At 39.0% G+C, this 19202-nt stretch overlaps 18 non-coding genes across 18 annotated transcripts; all 18 read right to left on the bottom strand.

Annotated features, from left to right (window-relative positions):
* Window positions 1–10241: 10241 nt before the first annotated feature.
* Window positions 10242–10314, bottom strand: Trnan-guu. Its single transcript has one exon. It is a non-coding gene; the product is annotated as a tRNA-Asn (tRNA).
* A 297-nt stretch (window positions 10315–10611) lies between these two features.
* Trnae-uuc lies at window positions 10612–10682 on the bottom strand. The gene has a single exon. It is a non-coding gene; the product is annotated as a tRNA-Glu (tRNA).
* A 247-nt stretch (window positions 10683–10929) lies between these two features.
* On the bottom strand, window positions 10930–11002 carry Trnan-guu. The gene has a single exon. It is a non-coding gene; the product is annotated as a tRNA-Asn (tRNA).
* A 298-nt stretch (window positions 11003–11300) lies between these two features.
* On the bottom strand, window positions 11301–11372 carry Trnae-uuc. Its single transcript has one exon. It is a non-coding gene; the product is annotated as a tRNA-Glu (tRNA).
* A 247-nt stretch (window positions 11373–11619) lies between these two features.
* Trnan-guu lies at window positions 11620–11698 on the bottom strand. The gene has a single exon. It is a non-coding gene; the product is annotated as a tRNA-Asn (tRNA).
* A 297-nt stretch (window positions 11699–11995) lies between these two features.
* On the bottom strand, window positions 11996–12067 carry Trnae-uuc. The gene has a single exon. It is a non-coding gene; the product is annotated as a tRNA-Glu (tRNA).
* Window positions 12068–12312: 245 nt separating this feature from the next.
* Window positions 12313–12385, bottom strand: Trnan-guu. Its single transcript has one exon. It is a non-coding gene; the product is annotated as a tRNA-Asn (tRNA).
* Window positions 12386–12680: 295 nt separating this feature from the next.
* Window positions 12681–12752, bottom strand: Trnae-uuc. Its single transcript has one exon. It is a non-coding gene; the product is annotated as a tRNA-Glu (tRNA).
* Window positions 12753–13000: 248 nt separating this feature from the next.
* On the bottom strand, window positions 13001–13074 carry Trnan-guu. Its single transcript has one exon. It is a non-coding gene; the product is annotated as a tRNA-Asn (tRNA).
* A 300-nt stretch (window positions 13075–13374) lies between these two features.
* On the bottom strand, window positions 13375–13445 carry Trnae-uuc. The gene has a single exon. It is a non-coding gene; the product is annotated as a tRNA-Glu (tRNA).
* Window positions 13446–13691: 246 nt separating this feature from the next.
* Trnan-guu lies at window positions 13692–13763 on the bottom strand. The gene has a single exon. It is a non-coding gene; the product is annotated as a tRNA-Asn (tRNA).
* A 612-nt stretch (window positions 13764–14375) lies between these two features.
* Window positions 14376–14449, bottom strand: Trnan-guu. Its single transcript has one exon. It is a non-coding gene; the product is annotated as a tRNA-Asn (tRNA).
* Window positions 14450–15061: 612 nt separating this feature from the next.
* Trnan-guu lies at window positions 15062–15133 on the bottom strand. Its single transcript has one exon. It is a non-coding gene; the product is annotated as a tRNA-Asn (tRNA).
* Window positions 15134–15427: 294 nt separating this feature from the next.
* Window positions 15428–15499, bottom strand: Trnae-uuc. The gene has a single exon. It is a non-coding gene; the product is annotated as a tRNA-Glu (tRNA).
* Window positions 15500–15748: 249 nt separating this feature from the next.
* On the bottom strand, window positions 15749–15822 carry Trnan-guu. Its single transcript has one exon. It is a non-coding gene; the product is annotated as a tRNA-Asn (tRNA).
* A 295-nt stretch (window positions 15823–16117) lies between these two features.
* Window positions 16118–16186, bottom strand: Trnak-uuu. Its single transcript has one exon. It is a non-coding gene; the product is annotated as a tRNA-Lys (tRNA).
* A 247-nt stretch (window positions 16187–16433) lies between these two features.
* Trnan-guu lies at window positions 16434–16507 on the bottom strand. Its single transcript has one exon. It is a non-coding gene; the product is annotated as a tRNA-Asn (tRNA).
* Window positions 16508–17119: 612 nt separating this feature from the next.
* On the bottom strand, window positions 17120–17192 carry Trnan-guu. The gene has a single exon. It is a non-coding gene; the product is annotated as a tRNA-Asn (tRNA).
* Window positions 17193–19202: the final 2010 nt, after the last annotated feature.

Raw genomic sequence — 19202 nt, 5'->3', positions numbered from 1 at the left:
CAGGCTAACAACACCTCAGCATAGAAAGGGTGTATCTGGGTCAGCAATACCTTATTGTAAACAATGCTAAAAATGTTGCTGTTGAGACCCATGTTCAGGTATTTTGAAAGGAACAACCAACATGTATTCTTCCATAATGCTTGAAAATGTGGATTGAATAATTTTTGGATGATTTTAGCCCTGAAGGCAAATATTTTGAATTTGAAGCTAGGAATGGCTAATCCGCCTTGATAAAAGTGACCAATACATGTTGATTGTTTTACAAGTGGAACTTTACTATTCCACACAAAGCTTGAAATACACAATTCAATTTCTTTGATTGCCCACTCGGGAACCGGTTGTACACATACGGTATACCACCATTTCGATAGAATAAAAGTATTTACAACAATGGATTTCCCTTGTAATGATAAATTTCTTTGTGACCACAAACCAAACAATGATTTCATTTTGGCAATTTTACTTTTCCAATTAATATTGTCACACATTGTTTTATCTGGGCCAAGGAAAATGCCAAGTATTCTAACACAATCTGTTTTAACTTCAACCGGAATGCTGAAGGAAACATGATTCAAGCGATTAGTTCCTACACACAAAACTTCCGATTTGGAAAGATTAACTTTGGCCCCTGTAGCTGAGCAAAATTCATTCACTGTATGAAAAGTACTGTAAACAGATTGTGCGTCAGACACTGTAACAGTGGTGTCATCTGCATGTTGGTATATGAGTGATTTGCAGTTGTCGGAAATTTGTATGCCATGAATATGTGCATTATTCTTAATAAGCAAATTGAGGGGTTCACTGATGATGGCATACAACAAACTGCTAAGTGGATCTCCCTGTCTAACAGACTGACTTAATGAGAAATATGGTGTAAGATGACCATTAATTTTAACACTACTTTTCAAGTCAGTGTATAGAATCTTTATCCATGACACAAAGTTATTACCAAAGTTAAACTTTTCTAGTGTTTTAAACAGAAAGGAATGTGAAACTCTATCAAATGCTTTCTCCTGGTCAATAGTGATAATATAAGCATTATCTTCATTTTCATCTGCTAAATCAATAACATCTCTGATGGAGTGGATATTATCAGATATATCTCTTCCCGGAATGGAACAAGTTTGTTCGGGTGAAATAAAACTAGACACAACACTTTTTAATCTTAAGGACAGTGTGCGTGAAATAAGCTTTGAATCAACATTCAAAAGTGAAATAGGCCTATAATTACGAATATCTCTTTTGTTCCCTTTCTTCTTAAAGAAAACACTGATAACCCCTTTTTTCATTGTTCTCGACATCTGTTTCTCTTCAAATATACAATTTATAATGTTGACAAAAATTGGTTTCAGTACATCCCAAAATGTAAGGTAGAACTCAACAGTAAGCCCATCATTACCCGGTGATTTATGACGCTTCATTCCTTTTAACGCTACAGTAATTTCCTCAGCAGTGATTCCATCATCCAGTCTTTTTTTTTATCTTCATCTGATATGCAATCAGTTACTAAACCAAGAATCTCATTCTGTTTATCAGCATCAGTTTCTACTGCTGAATACAGATGGGAGTAAAACTTGTAGACATGATCTAATATGTCCTCCGTGGACTGAACGAGTCCTGAATCTGTCTCAAGTTCTTTGATACAGTTTGCTTCTTGCTTACTTCTTTCCAGGTTTAGAAAAAAAGAAGTATTTTTATCTGATTCTAGAGACCACTGAACTTTGGATCTCAAAATAGCTGCTTGACATTTTGTATGTTCAAAAATCTCTAAATCTTTTTCAAGATTTTGAATATGGGAGATATCCCGACTTGGAAACTTTGACAATTTGTCATATTCAATGCGCAACATGTTTTGGAGTTTAAAATATTCAGCTTTCTCCTTTTTAGACTTTTTTACAGGAATAATAGATAGCGCATCTCTTAAACTTGTACTTCAAGCAATCCCACCAAACCAATGGTTTAGACTGGTAAGTTTGGCAAACAATATTATCTTTGACAATATTTCGAACTGCATTTATAAATTCAGCATCTTCGAGCAATTTATTGTTGAATATCCATAGACCTGGCCCCCTTTCAACTCTGCTGAAGTTGATATGAAGACAAATAATGTTATGGTCACTAATAGATGAATATTTTATGTAGCAATTTATGGCAAAAGAAATGAGTGATCTTGATATTAGAATCAAATCTATCCGTGACTGTTTCATGATACCATCAACAATTTGCTGTCTTGTATATTCCCGTTTGTTGGGATTTCTGTACCTCCATATATCACACATATTGTTGTTGCCCAACAACATTTGCAATCGATTACTACTTTTGATATTAAATGTTTTCATATTGGTACCTCTGTCATAATAAACATCAAGAATGTCATTAAAATCTCCTCCAATTATAACATTATCATCACAAATATAGTTATCAATTTCATCAAAGAATGCTATTCTCTCTTGAGGTTGATTTGGTGCATAAATATTAATGCAAGTATATTCGGTATCGTCAACATTGAACACAACTTTCAAGATTCTACCATCAGTATCAGAATATATTTTTCGAACATCATATGGAAATTTAGAATGAAATAAAATGGCAACCCCTTTTCTTTTTCTGTTGTGCAATTACTATAAAATAGTTTCCCATGCCACAAATGTTTATACTTTTCAATAAATTCGTCATCCCAGAATGTCTCTTGTAAAAAACAGATATCAATATGAGAAGTTTGGAGGGTTGAGAAAACACTTTCTATTTTTCCAACATTCCTAAGGCCATTGACATTCCATGACGAAATTATCATGATTAAGATAAGATTAATGAATAATGATATATGTTCCATTTTGACAACCTGAATCAGTCAGTCCCAAGGCGCCCTTTTCTCCTGTTTTTTGTTTGGAATTCCCTCGTGGTCCTTTTCTTCCTTTTACCAGTGACTTTTGAAAAACATCACTTATTGGCGGTGGTTTTATAGTCTTTGAAGGTGACAGTTCTTCATTCATCTTATTGTCATTGCCCTGTGGGCCACACAAATCATCATCATTATTGTCTCTCTCACTTAGAGCTGTGATGTGATTGACGAACTTTGCGGGTGTGTGCACTGACAATCGACTGTCACTATCTGTGCTGTCCTCGTCACTAAGCTCAGGATCATCCAATGCAGGATCTGACGGTTCAATATCACAATCACATCTGTCAGGGAGCAGTCGACAAATCGTGCACCTTTCTGGTATCTCTCTTGTTCCCGATGCTTGATCTTCGGTGATATTATAATGAGATGTATTCTGTCTTGGGCACTCTTTGGCTATGTGCCCAAGCATTTGGCATTTATAACACTTGACCTCGGGACAGTTTCTGATGACGTGATCAGGAGAGTCGCATTTATAGCACACTCTAATCTGATTATTATGCAATACCCTAAAGTATTTTGCTCCATTCACAGTTTCAAAACTCATTGAATATGGGGAGTGATTTTAAATCCGTTGGGAATCTGACTTTCACAAACCTTGTCCCATCTACAATATCAGTACCCTTGTACTTTCTTCTCCTGATTGGTGACAAAAGTTCAATGTTTTTCTGTTCAAGTTTTTCTCTGATATTATCATCTGTTATATACACAGGCAAATGCATAAACGAGACCATTACAGTTGGGTTGTAGAAAACTGCACTGATAAGTGACATCATCAATTTCCAGCCCTTCATCTACAATGAGTTTTGCATCAACAGTGTCTTTCAACGATAATTCAAAACAATCCCCACCTCTCAAAACGACTCCGGTTACATGTCCCACCATATCCAGTGCTCCTCTGATAACATCCTCAGCTCGAATCTTAGATGTATCTCCAACATCGACGATGATAGTTGTATCCTTTGAATAAACATCTTCCACTTCAGTTTCAGTTCCAACATCAACTTTCCCACTGTGACTGGTACTCGGGACTTCTGTCGCCATTTTATCTCGTGCAGTGCACAGAATGCACACACGCAGTCTCAAAACACCTCAAAACACACGAAACTTGAAAATCAGTTTCATGTATTGTGCAAGAATACTATCTACAACTTGTGTGCAGAATACAGCCACAGATTTCATAATCTGCACCTGTAAATTAACTTCTGTCATCAGAGCTCAGGCAAACACGTCCACCCTCAATCAAATCAAGGGAGACAATTTTTTTTTTCATTAAAATATTTATTCACATGATTGATAATTACAGGCGCAGATAGTGCTCACACTACCACCTCAAAAAATAAAATATTTTATCACAGAGTTTGGGTGGTAGTGGTTAACATATCAATTGTAAAGAGAGAAAGCATATTCATAAGTATTTTACAATTTACAATCCACATGTGTACATGAATAAATATGAAATGTATTTCATTCAGCTCTAATGCATGCACTTCTACAGATGTAATGAACTACGTATTGTTCTAATCTAAAGGTGGATTGAGAATAATCTCATTTCCATCTAACGATATGAATGCATTGCTCATGACATATTTTTGAGTGAAAATGTGTGATTGATTTGTTTTCGAATATTTATACAACAACAGGCTAAAATGGCGTTTTATCAATGATTTGAAAAATGCCCTCATGTGAAATGAGATTGTGTTTTGGCTCAATATAACTCTCCTTTTAAATACAGCAAGACGATAAATTGACAATACAATGTCCATGAATGATTTACATGACAACTTCTTTTCTGGTAAGAATCCAAACAATAACCAGAGGGATAACTGTCCAAAACTAAATCCTGTATCCTGGCACACATCTGTCAACATTTCAGTCACCAGTTCTTGCAAGGAAGATAACTCTTTGCAGAAGATGAATAGATGTAAAATGTCTTCTGTTTCACTTTGACACACTGGACAAACATCAGTGTTTGACAGTCCAATTTTTAGGGAGTTTATCATATGTGAAGACAATATTATGAGCAATTTTGAAATCTAACTGTACGGAATCTGTTGATTTATCTTTTCCCCATACATTCAGCCAAATATCTTTCCAATTGATATCTAAAGCAATTTGATTCCACCAAGAGATAGCTACTGGTTTCTTGAAATGTTTTTTCCTGAGAACTTCATAACAAAATTTTGTTGTAAATAAATCAACAGACAGATCCTGTTCATCAACAGTGCATATTATGTTCCCTGAGGGGGGCTTTGTGGCAACCTCTGATAAAATTATCTTTTTCCACTCTGATGGAAGCGCTAATAAAATAACCCCATAACATTGTTGTATGGTACTAATATCCATCTCAGGTAAGGTGTCATGGACTATTTTCACAATAATGTGTCCAGACATGAATTTTGGAATGACTTCAAAACAAATATGTTTGATACAAATAATTCCACTGAAATAAACGATTGAAACATAAGAGTTTTTCCATTAAATGTAATTAATGGATTTTTAAATAGTGGCTGATTCATGATGTCTTCTACATTTTTAAGTAATGGTCTTTTTCCTTCGTTCAATTCATTCCATGCAGCTAATAGTTCAGCATAAAATGGGCTTATATTCTGTAAATAGGTTTTATCATATTCAAGAGATAATGCATAAATTCCTAAGTTCATTGTCAAAAGATGTGACATAAAATATACAATGGTTTGTTTCCAAATACAATTGAGCTGGCAATTGACAAAGACTCTCAGCAATTTCAGCCTCAATGCATATTTTCGTAAACGTAAATTTGGTATATTAAGACCTCCATCTAAAACAAACACCAATGCATGTATTGTGTGCTATTTTGGCAGTTTTATTGTGCCACAAAAATTCCTGAACAATTGAGTGAATTTATTCTCAACCCAATACGGAACAGGTAGTACAGTGAACATATACCACAAACGAGAGCTCATCAAGATATTAATAACAATGGCTCTGCCTTGTAAAGTAAGTTGTCTCATGAAGCCATGAATTTAACAGTGCTTGTATTTTGTCTATTTTCTTTCCCAATTTAATGTTTCACACATTGCTTTGTCCATGCCAAAATAAATGCCCAGTATTTCTATACAATCCTCTTAACTTTTAACTGGAATTTTGATTGAAAAATCACTAAACCTATTTTTACCCAATAACAAAATTTCAGATTTTCAATGTTGATTTTGCACCTGTTGCCTCACAATATAGGTTAACTGTACTAAATGTTTCAAGGACAGAGTTAACATCTGAGACAGTAATTGTAGTGTCATCAGCATGTTGGTATATTAAAGAGTTAATATCATTGCTGATGCTAATTCCATGAATATCAGGATTATTTCTGATGATTAAATTCAGTGGCTCTGATATCAAAACGTATAGCATAGAACTCATTGATCCCCTTGCCGAACTCCACGGGTTAGTGTGAAATACGGTGTCAAATGGCCATTGCACTTCACAGAACTCTTTATATCAGTATATAAGATCTTAATCCATGAAATGAATAAATCTCCAAAGTTAAATTTCCTAAGAATTTGAAATAAATATTGGTGTGAAACCCTGTCAAAAGCTTTTCTTGATCTATTTTATGAGATATGAGTCATCATTACGATTATTGATAACATCAATAACATCTCGAACAGAGTGAAGGTTGTTGGCTATGTCTCTTCCTGGTACACAACAAGATTGTTCAGGGAGACAATTGAAGCCATGACATTTCTCAATCTCAACGATAACACTCTTGATATGAGTTTAGAATCTACATTAATCAATGAAATAGGTCTATAACACTTAATGTCTCTCTTGTCTCCTTTCTTTTATAAAACAAACTGATAATACTCTTTTTCATGGAACGAGAAAGATTATGTTCTTTGTGTATACCATCCACAACTTCTAAAAAGAAGGGACATAAAATATCCCAAAACTTTAAATAAAACTCAACAGTTAGCCCGTCCGGGCCAGGTGATTTATTCTTTTCATTCCTTTGAGTGCCACTGTAAGCTCACTCTGAGAAATAGGTAGGTCACATGAATTTTTTCTTCCTCAGAAAGTTTTTTTCAATGTTATCAATGAGGCCCTGTTGTTTTACTAAATTACATTGCTCGGCATTAAATAAGGATGAGTAAAATTGCTGAGCAGTATCCAAAATATCCTCTGTGCTCCTGGCTATCGTACCATCTTCCTTTGAAGAGTGATGTTATTGAATTAGCCTGTTGTTTAGTTTTTCAAGATTCAGAAAGTAACTGGTGTTTCTATCTGAATCCAGCGTGCACTGTGCTTTTGACCTGAGAATGGCACCCTTGCATTTATTATTCTCATATATCTCAAGTTCATTTTCCAATGATTGTAAATCAGTAGATGTATAGCCAGGAATGGAGGATATTTTATGATATTCAATTCTAAGCTTATTTTGAATTTTGTAATAATCAGCTTTTGCTTGGTTGCCTTTTTAGATGCATAAAATCTGGAAAATGTTTTGAACTTGTATTTTAAGTTATCCCACCATATCAATGGCTCTGTTTTAAGTAAAGGGCACTGTTTTGCCTCCTCTATTAATGCAATAATTTTAGGTAGAATGTAAAATCTTCCAGAAGCTGATTATTAAAAATCCATACCCCAGGACCTCTTTCTACTGAAGAAAAGTCCAACCTCAGTGCAACTATGCTGTGATCACTCACAGAGGAGTATCTAATGTAACTGTTTATAGCGCTTGTAATAAGATCTCTTGAAACAATTATGAGATCAATTCTAGATTGTTTAAGAACTCCTAACACATACTGCATTCTAGTAAACTCTTTTTGTCATAGTTTTTATACCTCCATATATCAACAAAGTTGTTATTGGTGAGAAAATTGTTTAAAACGTTGCTACTTTGAATGTTAAACGATGTATTATTTATGCCCTTATCAAGTAAAGGATTTATTATCTCATTAAAATCCCCAGCACAAATTAAATGTTCTTTTTCAATCCATTTTCTTAAATTGTTGAAGAAATGTATTCTCTCCTTAATCTCATTTGGGGCATACACATTTAATAAACTCACTGTTCTATCTTCAATAGATAAAGAAGCCTTTATTATTCTTCCATCTTCATCTTTTTAAGCATCGTAACTTTTGCTCAAAACCAGTTGAGACTAATATCGCTACACCTCTTCTGTCATTTTCTGCATTAGAATATAAAATAGTTCCTGGCCATAAATGTTTATATTTTTCTATATATTCATCTGACCAAAAGGTTTCCTGCAAAAATGCAATATCAACGTGCGAATTCTGAATTAGTGCAAATACATTTTGCATTTTAGCTATATCACGGAGTCCATTTACATTCCATGACCATATTGTGACCATTACAATAAAGAGCAATAGATGGATAATGAACAACATTATGAGGTTTCCATAACACTTTTCGACACACCTGATAGTTCTCTCTGTCGTTGACCTTTTCTGCTTTCTTTTCTTTTTGTTGGTCTTTTTGCTTTCTCTCACTTTATTTTTCAAGTCATTGCTATGTATTACTGTGTCTGTTAACTTTGGCTGTAGTTTGTGCCTTCTTGCACGTTTACGTGAAGAAATTGTCCACTTAGCAGGTGTCACAAGTGTTTGTTGAATGTCTTTATCATCTTCTGTTATGTCAAGTCTATCTTGAGACAAAGCGTTCTTGTCCGTGCTGTCATTGTCCTTCTCCTTGTCACAACTAGGAATGATCTCAGAAGACGGAACTGCACGTGGATGTGGTTCCTCAGCCTTTCTTTCCTTTTCTTCTCCTTTTGTCTCTTCCTCTTCATTGTCTTTTTTTCTTCTTCTGGTCCATCTGTATGGTTCTCATTTGACTCATGGTCCAGAGGAACCTCATCCCAAGATTTCGTTGGGGCTAGCTCTCTCTCAGCTCAGAATCAGAAACACTGCTCTGATCATTATCTTCAACATCAGAGAAACAGTTGCAAATATCAATTGAACGAAAACATATATCGCAATTGCGTTCCTGTTTTCTTTCTGCATTGCAATTTCTGGCTATATGCCCTTGTCCATTGCATTTAAAGCATTTGGTATTTGGGCAATCTTTGACCATGTGGCCCCCAGAATTGCACTTGAAACATAAACGCTCTTGATTGTTATGTATAACTCTAAAGTACCTATATCCATCTAGGGTGTTAAATCCCATAGAATATGGTAATGAGGTGCACTGAGGGGGAAATACAACCCGCACATATCGTGTTCCGTCAAAAATGTTTGTGCCTTTCAGAGTCCTGTGTTGTATATCACTTTTCATTGTTATTCCTCTTTGATGAGAAGCCTTTCAATTTCTACATCATCAATGTAAGGCGGGAGATGTAAAATGACACCACCACGCTGTCACTGTGAAGAAGTCTAAATGAGATGTGTTGATCTCCTATGACCAAGTCATCGGTTTCTGCAAGAATCCTTGCTTCGGTAGTATCTGGGACTGTTACGTCATAGCAATCGGTGCCTTTCAAAACACATGCCCACACATCAGATACATATTCCACCAATGCATTGATAGCATAGTTGCACTTATAACTTTATTATCTCCAACATGAACTTCAATTGTGCAGTCTTTCTGATACTTTCTTTTTGATTTGATGTCCGCCATTTTGTATCCAGTCGGCAAGATATCAACAAGAAAGACAAAGTCTTGAGCACGCACCAAAGTGCTTGCTAATACGGTAGGTTCACCTACAATTACATTGTGAATGTTCTCCTACCTTCTAAGCACCGAATTGAAATCCAGACGCAAGTATAAACGATGATATCCGAGAAAATCTATCACTCTCTCGTCAACACGTCCACACACCTCCGAATCAAGGGAGGTAAATAGTGTTCCACAATAACACACTGGCTGACTTTGATGCATGTATTGGAAAATGTGGACGCACTAGGATATACATGAACTTAAATCTATGAATTCAAATGCATGCCTTTTACTTATATGACTGTGCACATGACAAAAGCATACTTCTTGCAGTTGAACTCATTTTTCTGTGAGATGGAAAAAGAATTTGTTCAATGCCGGAATCGAACCCGGGCCGCCTGGGTGAAAGCCAGGAATCCTAACCACTAGACCACATTGAAGCTGATAGATAGCAGGAATGTTGAAGGAGTGAATACTGGCTTTATTCCTGCCGTGCATGTGCACGGAGTTGTTGTTCATTAGGATGCTCAAGAGATGACGACCTGACATTAATGAATATCCCAAGTGCGTCAGAAACTTGCTTAGATTGATATTATCATTTTGTAGCATGTATTTGTGTCAACTATAGACATCTGTCAAAATGAAAAAGAGCGAAATATCAATTACTTATGTTTACAAAAAGCAAGTGCGTCCCTGGGTGGGCTTGAACCACCAACCTTCGGTTAACAGCCGAACGCGCTAACCGATTGCGCCACAGAGACGGAACTGACGAGGTGGGGCTCATTTTGAGATGTGACTGGTGTGGTGGAAGGTAAGTGTCCTTGCAGAAGGAAACGTCTCATGGTGTGTTTCATCCTCTGGTGTGTGAGGGATGGGATAGTGTTCCACAATAACACACTGGCTGACTTGATGCATGTATTGGAAAAATGTGGACACTAGGATATACATGAACTTAAATCTATGAATTCAAATGCATGCCTTTTACTTATGACTGTGCACATGACAAAAACATACTTCTGCAGTTGAACTCATTTTCTTGTGAGATGGAAAAGAATTTGTTCCAATGCCGGGAATCGAACCCGGCCGCCTGGGTGAAAGCCAGGAATCCTAACCACTAGACCACATTGGAAGCTGATAGATAGCAGGAATGTTGAAGGAGTGAATACTGGCTTTATTCCTGCCGTGCATGTGCACGGAGTTGTTGTTCATTAGGATGCTCAAGAGATGACGACCTGACATTAATGAATATCCCAAGTGCGTCAGAAACTTGCTTTAGATTGATATTATCATTTTGTAGCATGTATTTGTGTCAACTATAGACATCTGTAAAATGAAAAGAGCGAAATATCAATTACTTATGTTTACAAAAGCAAGTGCGTCCCTGGTGGGCTTGAACCACCAACCTTTCGGTTAACAGCCGAACGCGCTAACCGATTGCGCCACAGAGACGGAACTGACGAGGTGGGGCTCATTTTGAGATGTGACTGGTGTGGTGGAAGGTAAGTGTCCTTGCAGAAGGAAACGTCTCATGCAGTGTTTCATCCTCTGGTGTGTGAGGGATGGGATAGTGTTCCACAATAACACACTGGCTGACTTGATGCATGTATTGGAAAATGTGGACACTAGGATATACATGAACTTAAATCTATGAATTCAAATGCATGCCTTTTACTTATGACTGTGCACATGACAAAAGCATACTTCTTGCAGTTGAACTCATTTTCTTTGTGAGATGGAAAAGAATTTGTTCCAATGCCGGGAATCGAACCCGGGCCGCCTGGGTGAAAGCCAGGAATCCTAACCACTAGACCACATTGGAAGCTGATAGATAGCAGGAATGTTGAAGAGTGAATACTGGCTTTATTCCTGCCGTGCATGTGCACGGAGTTGTTGTTCATTAGGATGCTCAAGAGATGACGACCTGACATTAATGAATATCCCAAGTGCGTCAGAAACTTGCTTAGATTGATATTATCATTTTGTAGCATGTATTTGTGTCAACTATAGACATCTGTAAAATGAAAAAGAGCGAAATATCAATTACTTATGTTTACAAAAAGCAAGTGCGTCCCTGGGTGGGCTTGAACCACCAACCTTTCGGTTAACAGCCGAACGCGCTTAACCTGACGATTGCGCCACAGAGACGGAACTGACGAGGTGGGGCTCATTTTGAGATGTGACTGGTGTGGTGGAAGGTAAGTGTCCTTGCAGAAGGAAACGTCTCATGGTGTGTTTCATCCTCTGGTGTGTGAGGGATGGGATAGTGTTCCACAATAACACACTGGCTGACTTGATGCATGTATTGGAAAATGTGGACACTAGGATATACATGAACTTAAATCTATGAATTCAAATGCATGCCTTTTACTTATGACTGTGCACATGACAAAAGCATACTTCTTGCAGTTGAACTCATTTTCTTGTGAGATGGAAAAGAATTTGTTCCAATGCCGGGAATCGAACCCGGGCCGCCTGGGTGAAAGCCAGGAATCCTAACCACTAGACCACATTGAAGCTGATAGATAGCAGGAATGTTGAAGGAGTGAATACTGGCTTTATTCCTGCCGTGCATGCACGGAGTTGTTGTTCATTAGGATGCTCAAGAGATGACGACCTGACATTAATGAATATCCCAAGTGCGTCAGAAACTTGCTTAGATTGATATTATCATTTTGTAGCATGTATTTGTGTCAACTATAGACATCTGTAAAATGAAAAAGAGCGAAATATCAATTACTTATGTTTACAAAAAGCAAGTGCGTCCCTGGGTGGGCTTGAACCACCAACCTTCGGTTAACAGCCGAACGCGCTAACCGATTGCGCCACAGAGACGGAACTGACGAGGTGGGGCTCATTTTGAGATGTGACTGGTGTGGTGGAAGGTAAGTGTCCTTGCAGAAGGAAACGTCTCATGGTGTGTTTCATCCTCTGGTGTGTGAGGGATGGGATAGTGTTCCACAATAACACACTGGCTGACTTGATGCATGTATTGGAAAATGTGGACACTAGGATATACATGAACTTAAATCTATGAATTCAAATGCATGCCTTTTACTTATGACTGTGCACATGACAAAAGCATACTTTGCAGTTGAACTCATTTTCTTGTGAGATGGAAAAGAATTTGTTCCAATGCCGGGAATCGAACCTGGGCCGCCTGGGTGAAAGCCAGGAATCCTAACCACTAGACCACATTGGAAGCTGATAGATAGCAGGAATGTTGAAGGAGTGAATACTGGCTTTATTCCTGCCGTGCATGTGCACGGAGTTGTTGTTCATTAGGATGCTCAAGAGATGACGACCTGACATTAATGAATATCCCAAGTGCGTCAGAAACTTGCTTAGATTGATATTATCATTTTGTAGCATGTATTTGTGTCAACTATAGACATCTGTAAAATGAAAAAGAGCGAAATATCAATTACTTATGTTTACAAAAAGCAAGTGCGTCCCTGGGTGGGCTTGAACCACCAACCTTTCGGTTAACAGCCGAACGCGCTAACCGATTGCGCCACAGAGACGGAACTGACGAGGTGGGGCTCATTTTGAGATGTGACTGGTGTGGTGGAAGGTAAGTGTCCTTGCAGAAGGAAACGTCTCATGGTGTGTGTTTCATCCTCTGGTGTGTGAGGGATGGGATAGTGTTCCACAATAACACACTGGCTGACTTGATGCATGTATTGGAAAATGTGGACACTAGGATATACATGAACTTAAATCTATGAATTCAAATGCATGCCTTTTACTTATGACTGTGCACATGACAAAAGCATACTTCTTGCAGTTGAACTCATTTTCTTGTGAGATGGAAAAAGAATTTGTTCCAATGCCGGAATCGAACCCGGGCCGCCTGGGTGAAAGCCAGGAATCCTAACCACTAGACCACATTGGAAGCTGATAGATAGCAGGAATGTTGAAGGAGTGAATACTGGCTTTATTCCTGCCGTGCATGTGCACGGAGTTGTTGTTCATTAGGATGCTCAAGAGATGACGACCTGACATTAATGAATATCCCAAGTGCGTCAGAAACTTGCTTAGATTGATATTATCATTTTGTAGCATGTATTTGTGTCAACTATAGACATCTGTAAAATGAAAAGAGCGAAATATCAATTACTTATGTTTACAAAAGCAAGTGCGTCCCTGGTGGGCTTGAACCACCAACCTTCGGTTAACAGCCGAACGCGCTAACCGATTGCGCCACAGAGACGGAACTGACGAGGTGGGGCCATTTTGAGATGTGACTGGTGTGGTGGAAGGTAAGTGTCCTTGCAGAAGGAAACGTCTCATGGTGTGTTTCATCCTCTGGTGTGTGAGGGATGGGATAGTGTTCCACAATAACACACTGGCTGACTTGATGCATGTATTGGAAAATGTGGACACTAGGATATACATGAACTTAAATCTATGAATTCAAATGCATGCCTTTTACTTATGACTGTGCACATGACAAAAGCATACTTTTGCAGTTGAACTCATTTTCTTGTGAGATGGAAAAGAATTTGTTCCAATGCCGGGAATCGAACCCGGGCCGCCTGGTGAAAGCCAGGAATCCTAACCACTAGACCACATTGGAAGCTGATAGATAGCAGGAATGTTGAAGGAGTGAATACTGGCTTTATTCCTGCCGTGCATGTGCACGGAGTTGTTGTTCATTAGGATGCTCAAGAGATGACGACCTGACATTAATGAATATCCCAAGCGCGTCAGAAACTTGCTTAGATTGATATTATCATTTTGTAGCATGTATTTGTGTCAACTATAGACATCTGTAAAATGAAAAGAGCGAAATATCAATTACTTATGTTTACAAAAGCAAGTGCGTCCCTGGGTGGGCTTGAACCACCAACCTTTCGGTTAACAGCCGAACGCGCTAACCGATTGCGCCACAGAGACGGAACTGACGAGGTGGGGCTCATTTTGAGATGTGACTGGTGTGGTGGAAGGTAAGTGTCCTTGCAGAAGGAAACGTCTCATGGTGTGTTTCATCCTCTGGTGTGTGAGGGATGGGATAGTGTTCCACAATAACACACTGGCTGACTTGATGCATGTATTGGAAAATGTGGACACTAGGATATACATGAACTTAAATCTATGAATTCAAATGCATGCCTTTACTTATGACTGTGCACATGACAAAAGCATACTTTTGCAGTTGAACTCATTTTCTGTGAGATGGAAAAGAATTTGTTCCAATGCCGGAATCGAACCTGGCCGCCTGGGTGAAAGCCAGGAATCCTAACCACTAGACCACATTGGAAGCTGATAGATAGCAGGAATGTTGAAGGAGTGAATACTGGCTTTATTCCTGCCGTGCATGTGCACGGAGTTGTTGTTCATTAGGATGCTCAAGAGATGACGACCTGACATTAATGAATATCCCAAGTGCGTCAGAAACTTGCTTTAGATTGATATTATCATTTTGTAGCATGTATTTGTGTCAACTATAGACATCTGTAAAATGAAAAGAGCGAAATATCAATTACTTATGTTTACAAAAAGCAAGTGCGTCCCTGGTGGGCTTGAACCACCAACCTTCGGTTAACAGCCGAACGCGCTAACCGATTGCGCCACAGAGACGGAACTGACGAGGTGGGGCTCATTTTGAGATGTGACTGGTGTGGTGGAAGGTAAGTGTCCTTGCAGAAGGAAACGTCTCATGGTGTGTTTCATCCTCTGGTGTGTGAGGGATGGGATAGTGTTCCACAATAACACACTGGCTGACTTGATGCATGTATTGAAAATGTGGACACTAGGATATACATGAACTTAAATCTATGAATTCAAATGCATGCCTTTACTTATGACTGTGCACATGACAAAAGCATACTTTTGCAGTTGAACTCATTTTCTTGTGAGATGGAAAAGAATTTGTTCCAATGCCGGGAATCGAACCCGGGCCGCCTGGGTGAAAGCCAGGAATCCTAACCACTAGACCACATTGGAAGCTGATAGATAGCAGGAATGTTGAAGGAGTGAATACTGGCTTTATTCCTGCCGTGCATGTGCACGGAGTTGTTGTTCATTAGGATGCTCAAGAGATGACGACCTGACATTAATGAATATCCCAAGTGCGTCAGAAACTTGCTTAGATTGATATTATCATTTTGTAGCATGTATTTGTGTCAACTATAGACATCTGTAAAATGAAAAAGAGCGAAATATCAATTACTTATGTTTACAAAAAAGCAAGTGCGTCCCTGGTGGGCTTGAACCACCAACCTTTCGGTTAACAGCCGAACGCGCTAAACTGATTGCGCCACAGAGACGGAACTGACGAGGTGGGGCTCATTTTGAGATGACTGGTGTGGTGGAAGGTAAGTGTCCTTGCAGAAGGAAACGTCTCATGGTGTGTTTCATCCTCTGGTGTGTGAGGGATGGATAGTGTTCCACAATAACACACTGGCTGACTTGATGCATGTATTGGAAAGTGTGGACACTAGGATATACATGAACTTAAATCTATGAATTCAAATGCATGCCTTTTACTTATGACTGTGCACATGACAAAAACATACTTCTTGCAGTTGAACTCATTTTCTTGTGAGATGGAAAAAGAATTTGTTCCAATGCCGGGAATCGAACCCGGCCGCCTGGCAAAGCCAGGAATCCTAACCACTAGACCACATTGGAAGCTGATAGATAGCAGGAATGTTGAAGGAGTGAATACTGGCTTTATTCCTGCCGTGCATGTGCACGGAGTTGTTGTTCATTAGGATGCTCAAGAGATGACGACCTGACATTAATGAATATCCCAAGTGCGTCAGAAACTTGCTTAGATTGATATTATCATTTTGTAGCATGTATTTGTGTCAACTATAGACATCTGTAAAATGAAAAAGAGCGAAATATCAATTACTTATGTTTACAAAAGCAAGTGCGTCCCTGGGTGGGCTTGAACCACCAACCTTTCGGTTAACAGCCGAACGCGCCAACCGATTGCGCCACAGAGACGGAACTGACGAGGTGGGGCTCCATTTTGAGATGTGACTGGTGTGGTGGAAGGTAAGTGTCCTTGCAGAAGGAAACGTCTCATGGTGTGTTTCATCCTCTGGTGTGTGAGGATGGATAGTGTTCCACAATAACACACTGGCTGACTTGATGATGTATTGGAAAATGTGGACACTAGGATATACATGAACTTAAATCTATGAATTCAAATGCATGCCTTTTACTTATGACTGTACATGACAAAAAGCATACTTCTTTGCAGTTGAACTCATTTTCTTGTGAGATGGAAAAGAATTTGTTCCAATGCCGGAATCGAACCCGGGCCGCCTGGGGAAAGCCAGGAATCCTAACCACTAGACCACATTGAAGCTGATAGATAGCAGGAATGTTGAAGGAGTGAATACTGGCTTTATTCCCTGCCGTGGCATGTGCACGGAGTTGTTGTTCATTAGGATGCTCAAGAGATGACGACCTGACATTAATGAATATCCCAAGTGCGTCAGAAACTTGCTTAGATTGATATTATCATTTTGTAGCATGTATTTGTGTCAACTATAGACATCTGTAAAATGAAAAGAGCGAAATATCAATTACTTATGTTTACAAAAGCAAGTGCGTCCCTGGTGGGTTTGAACCACCAACCTTTCGGTTAACAGCCGAACGCGCCAACCGATTGCGCCACAGAGACGGAACTGACGAGGTGGGGCTCATTTTGAGATGTGACTGGTGTGTGGAAGGTAAGTGTCCTTGCAGAAGGAAACGTCTCATGGTGTGTTTCATCCTCTGGTGTGTGGAGGGATGGGATAGTGTTCCACAACACACTGGCTGACTTGATGCATGTATTGGAAAAATGTGGACACTAGGATATACATGAACTTAAATCTATGAATTCAAATGCATGCCTTTTACTTATATGACTGTGCACATGACAAAAGCATACTTTGCAGTTGAACTCATTTTCTTGTGAGATGGAAAAGAATTTGTTCCAATGCCGGGAATCGAACCCGCCGCCTGGGTGAAAGCCAGGAATCCTAACCACTAGACCACATTGAAGCTGATAGATAGCAGGAATGTTGAAGGAGGAATACTGGTTTTATTCCTGCCGTGCATGTGCACGGAGTTGTTGTTCATTAGATGCTCAAGAGATGACGACCTGACATTAATGAATATCCTAAGGCGCGTCAGAAACTTGCTTAGATTGATATTATCATTTTGTAGCATGTATTTAGGTCAACTATAGACATCTGTCAAATGAAAAGAGCGAAATATCAATTACTTATGTTTACAAAGGCAAGCGGCGTCCCTTGTATGCTTGAACCACCAACCTTTCGGTTGAATAGCCGAACGTACAACTTGATTGCGCCATAGAGACGGAACTGACGAGGTAATGCCCATTTTAGATGGGGACTGGTGGGTGGAAGGTAAGTGTCCTGCAGAAGGAAAACGTCTCAAGCTGTGTTTAATCCTCTGTGGAGATGGGATAGTGTTCACCGTTAAATAATACACTGGCTGACTTTAATGTACGTATGCTGGTAAATGTGGACACTAGGATATATACATGAACTTAAATCTGAGGAATTCAAATGCATGCTTTTATCTTAAGGATTCTGCATATGGACAAAAGCATACCTTCAGAAGTTGAACTCGTATTTTCAGATGGAAAAGAATTTGTTCCAATGCTGGAATCGAACCTGGGCCGCCTGTGAAAGCCATAGTGAATCCTAAACCATTTAGACCAGAGCAAAGCTGATAGATAGCAGGAAATGTTGAAGGAGTGAATACTTGCTTTGATTCCTGCTGCATGTGCACGGAGTTGTTGTTCATTAGATGCCCAAGTGATGACGACTCAGACATTTCTGTCGATCATCCCAAGTGCGTCAGGAAACTTGTTTAGATTGATATTAATATTTTGTAGCATGTATCGAAGTCAACTATAGACATCTGGCCAAATGAAAAAGAGCGAAACATCAATCACATTTGCAGCTTATAAAAGCAAGTGCGTCCCTCGGTAGCCTTGAAACTACCAACCTTTGGCTATTTGTTTCGAACGCGCCAACTGACTGTTTGCCAGAGACGGAAACCGACGAGGTGGGGCCTATTTTGATGTGACTGGTGTGGTGGAAGGTAAGTAACCTTTAAAGCAAAACGTCTCATGGTGTGTTTCATCCCTGGTGTGTGAGGGATGGGATAGTGTTCCACAATAACACACTGGCTGACTTGATGCATGTATTGAAAATGTGGACACTAGGATATACATGAACTTAAATCTATGAATCTCAAATGCATGCCTTTACTTATGACTGTGCACATGACAGAAGCATACTTCTTTGCAGTTGAACTCATTTCTTGTGAGATGGAAAAAATTTGTTCCAATGCCGGGAATCGAACCCGGGCCGCCTGGGTGAAAGCCAGGAATCCCAAATCCACCAGACCACACTTTCGAAGCTGATAGATAGCAGGAATGCTGAAGGAGTGAATACTGGCTTTATTCCTGCCGTGCATGTGCACGGAGTTGTTGTTCACATTAGGATGCTCAAGAGATGACGACCTGACATTAATGAATATCCCAAGTGCGTCAGAAACTTGCTTAGATTGATCTTATCATTTTGTAACATGTATTTGTGTCAACTATAGACATCTGTCAAATGAAAAAGAGCGAAATATCAATTACTATATCGATAGGAAGATAGTCTGATAG

This window comes from Haliotis rubra, unplaced genomic scaffold (assembly GCF_003918875.1).
Source record: "Haliotis rubra isolate DU_JTF1 unplaced genomic scaffold, ASM391887v1 Scf700, whole genome shotgun sequence".
Taxonomy (NCBI): Eukaryota; Metazoa; Mollusca; class Gastropoda; order Lepetellida; family Haliotidae; genus Haliotis; species Haliotis rubra.
Note: the sequence above shows the minus strand (reverse complement) of the source record. Positions and strands in the feature narration are given on the sequence as shown.